Below are 15,145 nucleotides of genomic sequence, written 5' to 3'. Positions count from 1 at the left end.
AATTTGCTGAAGGTGTTAACATCATAGATATTTTTACGCTTAAAAATGTCGAATTTCGTGCCAAAAAAAGAGCATTTGCGGGAAGTTTTAATTCATTGCTTAATTTTAAAGAAAAAGTTATTGTATACTTCGGGAAGCTTATGGTAAACATGCTCCATCTCAAGATACATGTGAACGCTGGTTTAAACGCTTTAAAAGTGATGATTTCAATGTGAAAGACAAAGAATGTCCAGGTCAACCGAAAAAGTTTGAAGACCAACAATTACAAGCATTATTGGATGAAGATCGGCCTGTCAAACTCAAAAACAATTTGCAGAAAGATTAAACGTTGTTCAGCAAACCATTTCCGATCATTTAAAAGCAATGGAAAAGATTTTTAAAGGAAGGAAAATGGGTGCCACATCAAATGAACGAAAGACAAATGAAAAACCAAAAAGTCACCAGTAAAATGTTGCTTCAACGGCATGAAAGAAAGTCTTTTTTGCAACGAATTATGACTGGTGATGAAAAGTGGATTTATTTTGAGAATCCCAAATGCACAAAATCATGGGTTGATCCAGGTCAACCATCAACATCTTTGCAAGGCCAAATCACTTCAGAAAGAAGACACTGCTCTGCGTTTGGTGGGATCAGGAAGGTGTGGTGTATTATGAGCTTCTAAAACCAGGTGAAACCGTTAAAACTGATGGCTACCAACAACAAATAGTCAATTTGAACCACACTTCAATCGTGAACCGACCAGAATGTGCCAGAAGACACGCAAAGTAATTTTGCTTCATGATGACACACCATCACTTCAAAACCAGTTAAAGACACGTTAAAAGATCTTGCTTGGGAAGTATTAACCACCCACTATATTCACTAGACCTTGCTCCTTCAGATTATCACTTGTTCTGATCAATGGCACATGCACTTTCTGAGGCAGCACTTCAAAATATACGAAGAAGTGGAAAATTGGGTCTCTGAATGGTCTGCCCCCAAATAAGAAAAGTTCTATTGGGATGGTATCCACAAATTACCTGAAAAATGGGGGAAATGTGTAGCTAGCAATGGACATTACTTTGAATAAAGCACTTTTGATGTTTCTCTTGAAATTATCGTGTTTTCTTTGATTACAAAATCCGCATTATTAACCAGTACACCTAGTATATTGAGACAGTCTGGACACAAATCTTGCCTCTGCCACTTACTAGCTGTACGAGTAAGAATGTCACTTAGGCATTTCTATGCCTCATTTTCCTCATCTGTAAATTTAAAAATATATATAAATACACCTCATAAAGTTGTTGAAAATTAAATACTTTAAACCAGACATACGAAAAGTACAGACATAACAGCCAAGAATATGTCTTGTTCTACACATTACTTTTGTTCATGTAGAAAGTCTAAATACTCTGGCTATTTTTGATATCTAGGACACTGACAAAATGTGAGACTTTTACTCTTAATCAGTGATTTCTACTCAAAAGTTAGTCAACTTAAAATAAGAGTTTAGTAAGCCAAAGCAGACACATAAAAGAAGTAGAAGCCATGCTCATGGCTTGAAAGCACTTAATAACCTAGCTGAGAAAGTAAGGATGTTTTCAAGAAAGTTGAAAGATTAAAAAATCTTTTTTGAAAGTTTATAAATTAATCTGCTAATAGTTCTGTTAAAATTTTAGTACATGTGTAACATTACCTCCAACATAATATGTTACCAACACCTAAGCAATCTGTTTTTGACCATTCTGACATCCAATCAATAAACACTTAATGCATGTCTACTAGAGGAAAATGACAGTGACCATAATACAAAGACACAAGCACATTTTCAAATTCTCCAGGAAAGAGATGCAATCGTGTTCAAAGCTTCTTGTTATGTTCCTTCTTTTAGCCAAAATAAATTGCTCAACCTCTCTTTGTTTAGGTATGTATAGTACATCTTTAAATACCCATCTTTAACTTCTATCCTAGCCCTGAGTGAGTAAGAAGGTCCAGAATTACTCTTGTGTTGTGTATACTTAAAAAACAAAACTAAAAGGAAACAACTATAGAATTTTCAGACACTGGACAGGGCAGGACTATGATTCTGACAGAAAACAAGGTGAGCCCTGACATCATGCAGGCTATCTGCCAGAAGGCAATCTCCAGGCTACAGTGCCAGGAGGAAGAAACCAAACGGAGCCTGGCATTCTCACTGAAATGAGGGACCAGAGACAAAGTGAAAAAGAGTCTCAGAGAGGAATGAGCTGAAATCCATATAAAGTAGCTCTTGAGGCTTTGGCAGGACACCAATCTGTGCGTGTTTAAGGAAATCATAAGAATCTACATAAATTTTCTAGGATTAAAAAGTGACTTTATCAAAGTCTCAGTATTTAAGATCACTGTACACAAATCTAATGTAATTCTATATACTATCAAGAAAAAGGCGAAAATTAGGAAAACAATGTCATTTACAATAGCATCAAAAATTGAAACATAAAGGGACCAATTTAAGAAAACATGTGTAAGACCTATACACAGAACACTACCAAAAAAACAAAAACAAAAAACAAAACAACAAAAAAACAACTAAAAAAACCCACACCAACTATATAAAGTGATACTATGTGCGTGAATTAGAAAACTCAATATTCTTAAGATAGCAATTCTCCCCAAATTTATTCATAGATTCACTGCAACACTAATCAAAATCTCAACAGGATTTCTGAAGATACCAAAAAGCTGATTCTATACTCAAGAGTAAAAGAAAAAGGAACTAGAATAGCTAAAGGTTAGGAGGTGTGTCAGTGTTCTGGAAACCAACAGTGATAAATCCCAATTTCTTCAAATATAATGTTGATAATACAACCTATGATCTTGGGAGCATGTTTTAAGAATTAGAAATAGACTAACAAGAAATGTACTTTAGATCAGTAAATGATACCTATTATTATAATTGGGTCACTTTCATACAGAGAATGAAAGGGTTCTCACTACACTGTAAGTAACTACACCTAACTTAATGAATAAGAAAACTACAGCAATAATTGATTACTTTAAATAAATACATGAAATTAGTTGAATTCAATTTTAAAAGCAATAGTAAAGGCAGAATACCACCAGGAAACACTCAGGAGGGCAATTAAATATAAGCGAAGGGAGATCAGAAAAGGCATCCAGAGATGGGTGACATTATCAACTAGTATCTGAAAGATGGGTGTAACTTTCAAAAATGGCTGTGAACTGGAAGTAGAGGCACAGCACAGAGCACATGCCTCCTCTCCTGTTGGGAATTTTATCATGGTGTTCTTAAGGTGAAATAAATTCTATTTAGTAAGTAGCTAGTTCCAAACAATCTAGTATTTATTTCCTAATAATTGAGAGCCTATTGCGCACTGTAAAATTCTCAAAACTTGGAATCAGACTGGTCAGCACCACTCTTATTTGCTGTGTCACAATGATTTTTGTGTAGTACTTGTTTTGTTTTTTTAATCACAGAAGCTACCCAAACCCCAGTTTTCCAAAGTATCTGATACCACCAAGAGGAAAGTAGCAATGCAATGTTAAAACAGAAAAATCTGCAGTTAGTGGTTCAAATGTTGAACCTAATAGATGTCACATGTTTTCCTAGAAATTTTGAAATGACCTGCAGACTCAATGTGGATTTGCTAAAGCACCCAAGGGGTCTTAGCACACAGTTGAGGAATACTAGTAAAAGAGTATAATGTTAACAAAAAACAATGAAAAGAGAAATAAAGGACTATTAGGAGTATAATGACAGAGCACAATGTGGGAGGGAACAGACTAATGTGAAAAGTAGATCTAGGCCAGATCATTAAATGACACTTTAAGAAATTAGGGAGCATTCTGTATGTAGAAGGGCACAAATGAGGATTTTGAGTAAAGGAGTCAGATGATGAGAGATGAGGCCTCATTAAGAAAGCAGGAAGAGGCCTGGCTGGTTTGCTCAGTGGATAGAACGTTGGCCTGCAGACTAAAGGGTCCAGGGTTCGATTCTGGTCACGGGAACATGCCTGAGGTGCAGGCTCGTTTCCCAGTAGGGGGCATGCAGGAGGCAGTCAATCAATGATTCTCTCTCATCATTGTTTCTATCTCTCCCTCTCCCTCTCTGAAATCAATAAGAATATAGAAAGAAAGGAAGGAAGGAAGGCAGAAAATTTATAACTGAAATTAAATGGAGCTAAATAAATATCATATTAAGCTTCACATCAAGAGTCTTTAACCACATATGGAAAGATTTCTATTAATATTAACTTCATCTGCCAGATGAATTTCCTCTTTGTCACCTAAATGGAATATTTAGAACAATATAATTGACAATGATGCTCAAGCGACAGTCACTTCTAAAGCAATGGTATATACTTTAATTCAATTCATAATAGAATGCTGAAGAATGGTACCTAGTTACTAAAATAATAGCAAGATAAGCCAAACGTAAGAAATTTTATATCAGAAATCCAATGAGGCGTTTCAGAAAAACTGGAGCACAACTGAAAGAGATTAAATGTCAAAACTGGGTAATAACAGCAACAAACAGATTGCAAAGGGTGGTGAGGAAATCGTAAGTGAAGTAGTTGGTTAGGAAAATAGCATCTATCACATAGCTTAAAGGATTGGTTCTTTCAAAGGATTGCTGTGCTCCCAAGTGAGACGGTGGAACACAAAGATTTTTATAAATATTATTAAGAATCCATTCTCCCTCAATAACTAGTATGCTATGCTCCTTTCCTGCCAAAACTGCTCCATTTCCCCTGTTGGCAAACATACTATTAATAAAAATTGGTTCCCAAGATTCCTACTATTATACCAACAATGGTTCTTTTGTTATTTTTATTGTTAAATACCTGTTCACATCTAGTTTTCAGAAAAGATTTTGGGAATTCTGGTCTAGTAGAAAGATAAACTTTAGGACACAGATAGTTCATCTTGTCCTGTGATAGTAAATTACATAGTCTATTAGAGATTATATTTCTTGTAGAATTATTGTAAGAATTGAGTAAGATAATGAATGCAAAGTGTCTGTTAAAGAGTACTGATGATGATAATATCAGGGCACTAAAATATAAAGTACGTTTTAGTCTAATCTCATTAAACTCATTGCATAAATATTTTCTGATCATCTACCATTTGTTGAATATTATTGTAGTAAAAAATAGATAGCTGCGGACTGAAAGGTCCCCGGTTTGATTCCGGTTAAGGGCATGTACCTGGGTTGCGGGCACATCCCCAGTAGGAGGTGTGCAGGAGGCAGCTGATCGATGTTTCTCTCTCATCGATGTTTCTAACTATCCCTCTCCCTTCCTCTATGTAAAAAAATCAATGAAATATATTAAAAACATTAAATTTTTTTTTTAAAAAAGAGCAGCATTTCTCTAGCTCTTTTGTAGGCTTCTTTTCTTTATTGATCCCTTAGTGTTCTATAGGCCTGGATTCAAGGATTACCTGCTCTTCTCATCCTACACAATTTTTCTGGATCTGATCTAATCTATTCCCAGGGTGTATGATATATATATCAGCACATGAGAGTAGCACATATGTTAGACTTTGGGGAGAGGCCAAAGAAATTTCCTAAGGAATATATGTGAAACTGTGGCCATGCTGAAACTTGTAGAAACTAAGGGACCTGGTAGATCTTGTGCGAGATAGTTAATTTTCAGAGGAAGAAGGATGACAAAGAGGCTCAGAAGCAAAAAAATGAGGCTATTGGAATTAGAGAACTGAAAGTAAATTCAGTATTCCACACAGGATTTTGGTACCTTACAAATGCAATGAATGAAGATGAATAAGAAAAGTGTCAAAATGCTATAATCTCTTCCTTAAATCTGTATTCTAAAGATAGAGTATTTTCTAAAACACACAATAAATGCTTACTGAATATATGTCACTTGGAGATATTAATAATATAACCAATGACCCAGGTTAAAGTTGTAGTATAGGACCTGGCATAAAGTTGGTACAGAATATATTTTAACTATTGTTATAATTACCACTAATGCAATTATGTGGGTGCCAAAAACACTATTTTATTGTTATTTCTAAGGCAAACTATTAAATATTTAGAATACTAAGGAGTTTGAATTTTATCTTCTAAGAAGATTTGTAGTCTGCATGAGACCCATGGGCCGCTATCAGGTCAAGGCATGTGTGGGAGGAAGCGGGGGAAATCCATGAATTCCCTGGAATTATAAGGAAACTCTGATGTACTTTTCTGAGAAGAGGATTCAATAGATTTCACCAGATTCCTAAAAGGGACTAAGGCACCCACAACAAAGGTGAAAAGGCACATACATGGAGAACACGAATATAGCCAGGGAGGAAGCCTTTTTTCCTTTTAAGCAGAAGATTAACAGGTTATATAGGATTGCACCGAATGAACCAATAAAACCATTTAAACTAAAGGTATTTATCCAAATTTAAAAATGCTGTGTAAGTTATGTTTTTAAAATGCAATTGTTACACAATTAGTTTCTTAGCTATCTACAATAAGTAACCTAGATATATTTCCAAAGGTCTCCAAAACTAGATGATAAAAATTAGCATAGTACCCAAATATGCTTTAGGTTTTTATTCAAACCAACTTTCACCAGAAGCCTTTAAGCAACATGATTTCTATCAAAAATGGATAGTATACATTCTTCTTCTATTTCTTCTTCTATGTTCTCCCAAGATTTAAAAAAATCATGCCAACTTTAACTTTTAGTTTCTTGCTATGCACAAAAAAAGAGACTTTCTTTTAGGTTGGAATACAAAGAGTTTTCTTAAGGAGAAATCTGATCTTATTTTTAAAAGAAAACAACCTTCTAGAAAATGTTTTTAGAAACAGAGTTCAATAGATACTATTTTCACATTATTTGAAACAGTTAAATTGCCTTACAGAGTGAAATGCTGTAATATATAAAGGAATATACTAATGGGGATCAGGACACACTATTCCAAATTATAGCAAAATGGCTAAAAAAAACCTGAGGAAATGCAGAAGCAGGAAGGTACTCTGACCTCCCCTTTACTTCTCTCTTGAAACAGCTCATTAATCCTCGTGTGGGAAGTACTCCCCACACCCCCCATACCTGGAGGAAGAGAATATCTTCATCCTACAGACAAAGGGACATGAGAATCCTAACAAAAGTTCACCCAGTTTTACTCTATGTGCCTCATCCGCTGACCTATCATATTTCTACAAGACTTCCTACTATTCATCAAACCTGGCATAAAAATACTCAAGTCAAATTTTTTCTCTGAGTCTTCATTTCTTTATGAAGGCTCTTGTGTTGCATAAAACTTACATTAAACAAATGTGTATGCTTTGTCAGTTTAACTTTCAGAGATACTAAGAGGGTCGAGGAAAACTTTCCTGTACCCTCAAGCAACTTCAACTTACTGGTAGCAATGGCTGCCCTTGTTTAGAGGACATATGATTAATCCACATATTTATCACAATTTCAAAATCACTTCTAGAATTATTTTATCATTTTTCCATTATACTCCAGACATTTCCCCCTGACAATTTGAGAAAAAAATTGTGCTAAAACTAAATATAAATAAAAGGTTCAGCGAAGTTAACACTATAATTAGCTGAAGATGAGTTAGAAAGGACAATATAATTAGGAGCTAAATTAGCAAGTACTTACTATAATTTGGGCATTATGCTAGTCCTTTACTTACTATGTTACCCCAGTTAATCTGAACTACCAAACATGAGATAAATACTCACTACTCCAATTTCACAGGTGAGGAAAGTAAGTCAGTGGCAGAGCTCAACTCTGTATGGTTTTATAAAGTAAATTCTCAATCATTACTCCAGATAGGAGGAAAGAAAGGGAAATAAAGAAAATCATATTGGAAGGAGTATAATCAAATATGACTGTGGTCATGTATAAGTAACTTCGTTTCTCTAGCTATCATTATCCTTAATTGTAAAACTCAAGATATTATGATGATTTTCTAAGAGATCCATCAGTTCAAGCTATAAAAAAAACAATATAAAATAAGAAAAAAAATCACCATATAAGTTATTGTGGCCAAATAAAACTGGGACATAGAGGTGAAGCTAGTAAGAAAGTGGGTCTTTAGAAGTAAGAATGTCACTCAGCTGCATTCACCCAGAAATTCTACAAAATCTACAAAGAAGCATGCTTATTAAATACAAAAGAACAAGAGAAAATTGTAGAAAAAATCCTTCTCTTTTACTGTTTTTAGCATATGTGTTATAAAAAGCAAAATCCCTTAAAGGCAGTAAACATCTGCCCATAGACACATAGTAGAAGCAACATCAAAAATATAAGGCAAAGGTCAAGTCAAAGTTTATTGACAATGATAAACTATGACAGCGTCTATTAAATTAGCCCTTCCTTCAAGGTGTATGTGATCAAAGCAGCAAAGATATTTTCACTCAGTCACATAACAAGCTATTTGTTGAGATTGAAACATCTGGTCAATATCTCCTAACACTGCAATTTCATGCACAGTTAGCATTAGGGCACATTTCTTCTCCTCTTCTTACAGGGTCCATAAGGGTGGCACATATGGTTCATCATTTCATTGAAAAAAGGATTCAATTCAAGGCATTACATACAATCGTCTGTGCTTTATGATGTTTTAAGTCTACCTGCCATCATTTTCCATCATCATTGCTCACTGCTGTTCTTTTCTACTATAAAAGCCTGCAAATATGACAGAGCACTTAAAGCTTAACAGCCTTCCTCCACTGGAGTTAGAAAGCATTTACTAGTAGGGCAAAGGAATCTATAAAATGGCAGGTCGTTTTCTATTGCCCAAAACTCCCAATATATTAAACTGTTTACCATTTTATTTACCATTTAAGCAAAGATCTAGTACAGATTAGAAAACTAATGTTTATTATCAAATCAATAAATGACTTGAAAAATTTATAATAAAAACATTTAAAAATTAATTTTAACAGGGGTTTTCAGAATTCTTTTAATTTGACAAAGAACAATTTTATACTAAGAGAATAGGATGCTACCAAATATTATCATCTGATGAAAAATTTCCACTTAAAATCCATGCATCAGTTGTCATGGTAACAGGACCCTTTCTTAAACACTTACTGTGGTAAACCTGAACTCACAACATAGATTTCTCTTTTTTCCCCCTTTCTTCCTTTAGGGTAATAGCTTTAAGAGAAAAACAGAGTGTGGGTAGGGGACATCTTTAAAGTTACTGTTTCACATTTCTTTGATACATTTCCATGACAGGTAGTATAACTATATGAATATAGGTAATCTGCTAAAAATAAGAATTTACCTAGATGTTAATAGCTGAATGGATTTCAATGAGGAAATATTCTTCTGGTGATAAAGAATCACTTATGGCCATCTTACAATAAGCAATATGCAATGACTGATTAAGGAAGGAGAATATAAGAATAATTAGATTTAACTGAAATCTAAGTAAGATGTAATGTCCAGCTCTGCTACTGTAGCATGTAATGTAAATATTTTGTTTATTAATTTAGTCAGTCAATCCAATCGAAATGTATTTAATGAATAGTTCTATGGACCAGAAATTATGCTAGCACTGAAACACAGTCTTGAACAAGTCACACATGGTCTCTATCTAATGGAGATTCCACACAAAACAAAATATAAAGCAAACAAAACAGAAACATGAAACAGAGTAATAAAATAATTGTAAGAAGCACTATGAAGAAAAAAACAAATGGCTGAGGACAATGGGGAGTGAAGAGGTGCAAGGACAGAGTCTACTTTGAATAGGCCTGAGGATATTTAACAAACAAAAATATTCAAATGAGCTAATCACGCAAAGAATGAGCTTGTGGTTGGAGAAAAAAAGAAAGAAGAGCCAAGTGCAAAGATTCGAAGAGGGTTGGCATATTTAAAAAATGTGAAAATCAGTGTGGCTACGGCATGGTGAGGAAGATAGAGAGTAGCTAAGTAAGTTTGTAAAAATATGCTGGTCCCAGATCATGCATACCTTGTTGGGTATGGTAAGAAGAGTAACTTTTACTCAGGGTGCAACAGGATGCCACTGCAGGGTTTTAAACAAGAAAGTGAAATTACTGAATTTAAATATGGATCACTTTTGTTACTATACATAAAGGTATGTTTATCCTGTATAATAAAGAAGAAGCAATAAGGAGATACGTTGGGAAAATATTATTCACCCCACACACATCCAGTCCTTTGAAAAAGCTATTAGCTCTGAAGGGTAACAAAATGTACCACCCCAAATGTGCCCCTTCAGCATGTGGATTAGTTTAAGCAGAAGGCAATCAAGACCCAGGCAAATCAAGAAAAACTTTGACCTCTCCCTACCACCTACAAGAATTTAGATAGGGGGCCTGACTCAGGAAGGGAACTATTATCAGAGATAGCTGTTATCTGAATGACCTATCTACATGGCTGGGCAAGTAACTAATTATCAAACATCTGTACTTCTTATTGTCTTGTGAATTACCCGCCTCCTCTTTAAGTCCCCAGACCCCTATCAGACCCCTATCCCATTCCTTAGCTCAGGATGGCACAAAAGCCTCAACTGCCTGACTTGCCTTTGGGTCTCATATTTTTATAGGGCTCCTATACATGTGGAATTAAAAATTTGTTTTTCTTCTGTTAATCTAGCTTATTTTTATTTTTTTGACCATCTAATTATTAGACCAGCCAAAGAACCTAGAAGGGTAGAAGAAAAAATATTTCTTGTCCAGTAGCTCTATCCTAAAATTATTTCCAGATTTTAACCTTTTTTGCATCCACTTTTCAGTAATTCCACTAATATTACCCATTCAACTTATTAAGACTTCTTGCCTGGACTGTTGCAATCACTTCCTAATCTCCTTACTTCCATTCTTGGCATTTTCCTTTAAAATGCAAGTCAGTGAGCTTATCATCCCCTTACTCAAAACCCTCAATGCTCTTCACATCACTCGGTAAAAAGCAAAAATCCTTATGAGGTCTGTGAAGCCCTACAGAAACAAGCCACTCTTCTTTACCTCCTATTGCCTCTCTCACCTCATTTCCTGTTGTTCTTGGTAATCTGCTCCAAGCAGATTTAACTCCTTGCAAAATTTTGAAACATGCCAAGCCTGTGCTCTATTAGGAAATGCTGACATCTCTACTATACCAGACATCCCCTTAAACCCTGTGGCTCTTCCTTCATCTTGAAAGCCTTTACTTAAGTCTTATTTTCTCAACAAAACTGTTCCACGCACCCTATGTAATATTGTAAATAAAATGCTCTTTTTGTTCCAACATTGCCAATACAACAAAACTTCTACTTTTTACTCCCTTTCTTTAACACCTTCTAATTTGTTTACATACCACATTCATTATATTTCTCCCTCCCACTAAAATATGAGCTCCATGAAAGCAGGGATTTTCATGTTTTACTCATCAATGCATCCCCAGCACTTGACCTCCTATAGTAGTTAACAGTATGTATTTAATGAATTGCATCTTATTAATATATCAATACATCCCCATAAACCTCATAAGTGAGATCAACAGATACCAAAAATTTATTCTGGTGATTATTCACCATATTCCTAAAACATACTTAACTGTTGTAAAATGAGAATAAAATCAGAATAACACAAGAATAAAATAATACTTCAATAAATATTAGCTACTAATAATATTGAAGGATTCATGTTATCGCTGCCATTATTAAACAGTGCATGACCAGTATAATTATATTATACAATTATATAAAGCACTAAAAATATTATAAAGGCGAAAACATAATGTCACAGTCTACAAATGAAATGGGAATTTTTTAAAAAACATACTTAATTTCTGTACATTATGGGAAATAACTCATTTACTCTCCCTTTCACAGATGAAGAAAGTGATGCAAAGAAAGGGTAAATGAGGACCCAGGACTTAAAATCTAGACATTCTACAAAAAAAGCCCAAGGTTGAACCACTCTTCTGTAATAGTCACTGGAGGGAATACAGTAAAAAAGTACTAGAAATAATTGTTAGGTAAGATGTTCAGTTACTAAAATGAACATTCTCATATACCAATAATAACTTATTAGACAAAAAATATGGAGATGTAATATACAACATGATGATTATATATATGAAAGTTGCTGAGAATAAATGCTAAGAGTTTTCATTATAAAGAAAAACTGTTTTTTCTTTGTTAATCCTCAGGTGAGGATATTTTCTCCATTGATTTTCAGAGAGAGTGGAAGGGAGGGAGAGAGACAGAGAAACATTGATGTGAGAGAGACACATAGATTGGTTGCCTCCTTCTCGTGCCCCAACCAGGGCCTGGGATTGAGCCTGCAACCAAGGTCCATGTGTGCCCTTGAACGGAATCGAACCTGTGACTTTTCAGTTCTCAGGTCAACCAACACTCCAACCACTGAACCAAACCGGCTAGGGCACAAGGAAAAACTTCTTTTCCTATTTCATTTATTGTATGTATATGAGATGACAGATGTTAACTGTGTTGATCTCTCAGGCTCCTGACCTCCACTGTGTGTTTTTCTCTCCCTTGAGTTGTGGCCAGGGTGGGGTGCTGCCTGCAGGCTGCGCTTTCCTGCTCATGGATCACCGGATCACTTCAGAGACCCGGGGCACGCCCTGCTGGATGCTGCCTGTGGGAACTTTCCTGCTCTGGGATCGCCATGGCATCCCAAAAGCAGGCCCGCCGCCCTCCGCACTTGCCTGCTCTGGGATCACCATGGCATCCCAGGAGCAGGCAAACCTGGGGGCCCCCAGCCCTCTGCATTTGTATGCTCTGGGATGGCGATCCCAGCAGCAGGCCCACCTGGGGGCCGCTTGCCCTCTGCACTTGCCTGCTCTGGGATCGCCATGGGGTCCCGGCTGGGGGCGGGGCTTAGGTGCATGGGGCTTAGGCGGCACACAGGGGTCCCGGCTTTGGTGGGGCTTAGGTGATGCGGTCGCGCTGCCTAAGCCCGGCCACCCATGGCTGCACCCAGCCCGGATGGTGTCTAATTTGCATATGGCGCTGATTAGCCAATGGGAAGCGTAGCAGAGGTACAGTTAATTACCCTTTTTGTCTTTTATTAGATAGGATTATTTAAGCTAGATCATTAGTACATGGAGTTCATTATACTATTCTTTCTACTTCTATGTAGATTTGAAATTTTCTACAATAAAAAATTTAAATACACACACATAAACAAAATGGAGAATTAAAATCTTGATGTAAGACAAAAAGAAGACATTTATCCTAAAATATTATTATGAAAATATTATTTCTCCTCAATGAACCTATAAATTCCAATGTGATATTTTGAAAACATCAATATGATCCTTAAACCTGAGAGGATAATAGGAAAATACATCATGAAAAAGGTGAATAATAATGATGGGGGGAGAGTGAAGGATTTACTACCAGGTATTATGAAATCAACAGAAAAAAATAAAGTTTAAATACAGACCCAAGTATCAATGACAAAAGAGTATAGAATACAGATGACACTTCATTGAGATGACAGAAGAGGGAATTATTGAATAGAGTGCACTGGGATAAGTATATAGCCATTGAGGGGAGTATTCTTTCCCCTCATACTTTAACCAAAAATGTAAAAATAAACCACTCAGAAAGGTAGAAAATTCAGCTTATTTTAATAACTTTAAAACAGATTTCCTAACCATGACAAGAATGCCAAATAATATAAAGGAAGTACTGATAGTTGTAACTAGATATAAACTTAAGATCACTCACTATACAGGAAAAAAGTTGAGCATGTGGCAGGGGGTTGGGGGAAGTCAGTATCCTTAATGGATGAAGCACTCTCAAAAATCTGAAGAAAAAGATGGGCAAGGTTGTCATAATGATCTGATGCTTCATAGTGTGATGTCCACAGATATAGGCAATCATACATATACTCCTTTAATGTAAGTAAAGAATTAAGAATTTAAAATACTGAGAGGGCTGTACCTATTAAAGAAAATCAGCAGCACTTTGCAAATACAAGAGCAATCTTTAATGGCTTTCAAATCTGCATTAAGGAAGCTATTGTTGATGCTGTTCACAGTGAGGATGGCATAAGGTCTTTCAAAAAGCCCCCTCTGTCATTCTCTTCATACTGCTGAGATGCTTATGCCATTATAGCCCCTCCTAATTGACTCTAGTAAGAGACTTTATTTAAGCTTTGAGCTTTCCTATCCACAAAGTGTAAGTAACTGGTCACAACTGTATTATAGTCCTGAGTGCTGGTTTGTGAGGCCAGGTGACTCAAAGGACAATTTCCTAGTCAAATATTTATCTGATGGGCCCATACTTAGCCCACCTGTATCTATTCTCACAATGAAATAACAGCAATGGACAATAAACATTTATTTTTTGCACAGTAACATAAAATAATTACACAGTAACATCAGAACAAAAAGTCTGCAAAAGACCAATAATTCTAAAATGTATAGAATTATTTTAGGAAAAAAGATTTACATTCAGAGAGTTCAAGGATAATCTTATCAGTGGCTCAGTTACAATGTCATCAAAATAAAATGTTACTGAGCACCCACCATAAAATTATACACTTGTTAATCCAACACACTTCTATTAATTTCTTAACATCTAAAGTACTCTATGAGGGATACAATCTTGAATAAGACCTTGAGGAGTTTGCAGTGTCGTGCAGGAGGCAGCATAGAAACAATTTAGGTTCAATGAGTGTTACAACAGAGATACATACAAAATATTCTGAGAGCATCAGGAAGTTTGGGGAGTTATGAAAAAGTCAAAGAGAAAATGACAAATAGGCCAGTTCTTGAAGGTTAAATATTTTACCAGGCTGAGAACAAGAAAAATAAAAGTAAATTATACACAGATAAATATGCAGTGCAAAACGGAGGGATACTGGGTCCCTGGCTTACTCGGGGAATCAGTAAAACATGCAGCCCATAATAGCATATTTTATGAAAGAGAAGTAATCCATAATACTGAAAATCAGGCTGGGATCAGAGAGTTAAATGACAAAATATATTTTACAAAGATAACTTTGGCACAAATGTTCAGAAAACAAACAAACTGATGAGAGAAAATTGCCATAGTTCTAAGATGTCTCTGTGAATCTTTATCAGATTTTGTTTTCTCTTTTTAAGGATATTTATATATCAAACATCCTTAGTTAAAAATACTGGCTTTATCTCATTGTAAAGGTTAGGCAGGTTTCCAATAAACCACCTTTAAAGATTGAGGTTTT

General features: G+C 35.5%; 1 protein-coding gene across 3 annotated transcripts in view; it reads right to left on the bottom strand.

Annotated features, from left to right (window-relative positions):
* Positions 1-15,145, bottom strand: part of ADK (adenosine kinase) — a 489,964-nt gene that overhangs the window by 253,052 nt on the left and 221,767 nt on the right. The window lies entirely within an intron of this gene.

The sequence above is a fragment of the Myotis myotis genome, unplaced genomic scaffold (genome assembly GCF_014108235.1).
Source record: "Myotis myotis isolate mMyoMyo1 unplaced genomic scaffold, mMyoMyo1.p scaffold_m19_p_15, whole genome shotgun sequence".
In the NCBI taxonomy this organism is placed as follows: domain Eukaryota; kingdom Metazoa; phylum Chordata; class Mammalia; order Chiroptera; family Vespertilionidae; genus Myotis; species Myotis myotis.
The sequence above is the reverse complement of the archived record's forward strand: the minus strand, read 5'-3'. Positions and strand labels throughout refer to the sequence as shown.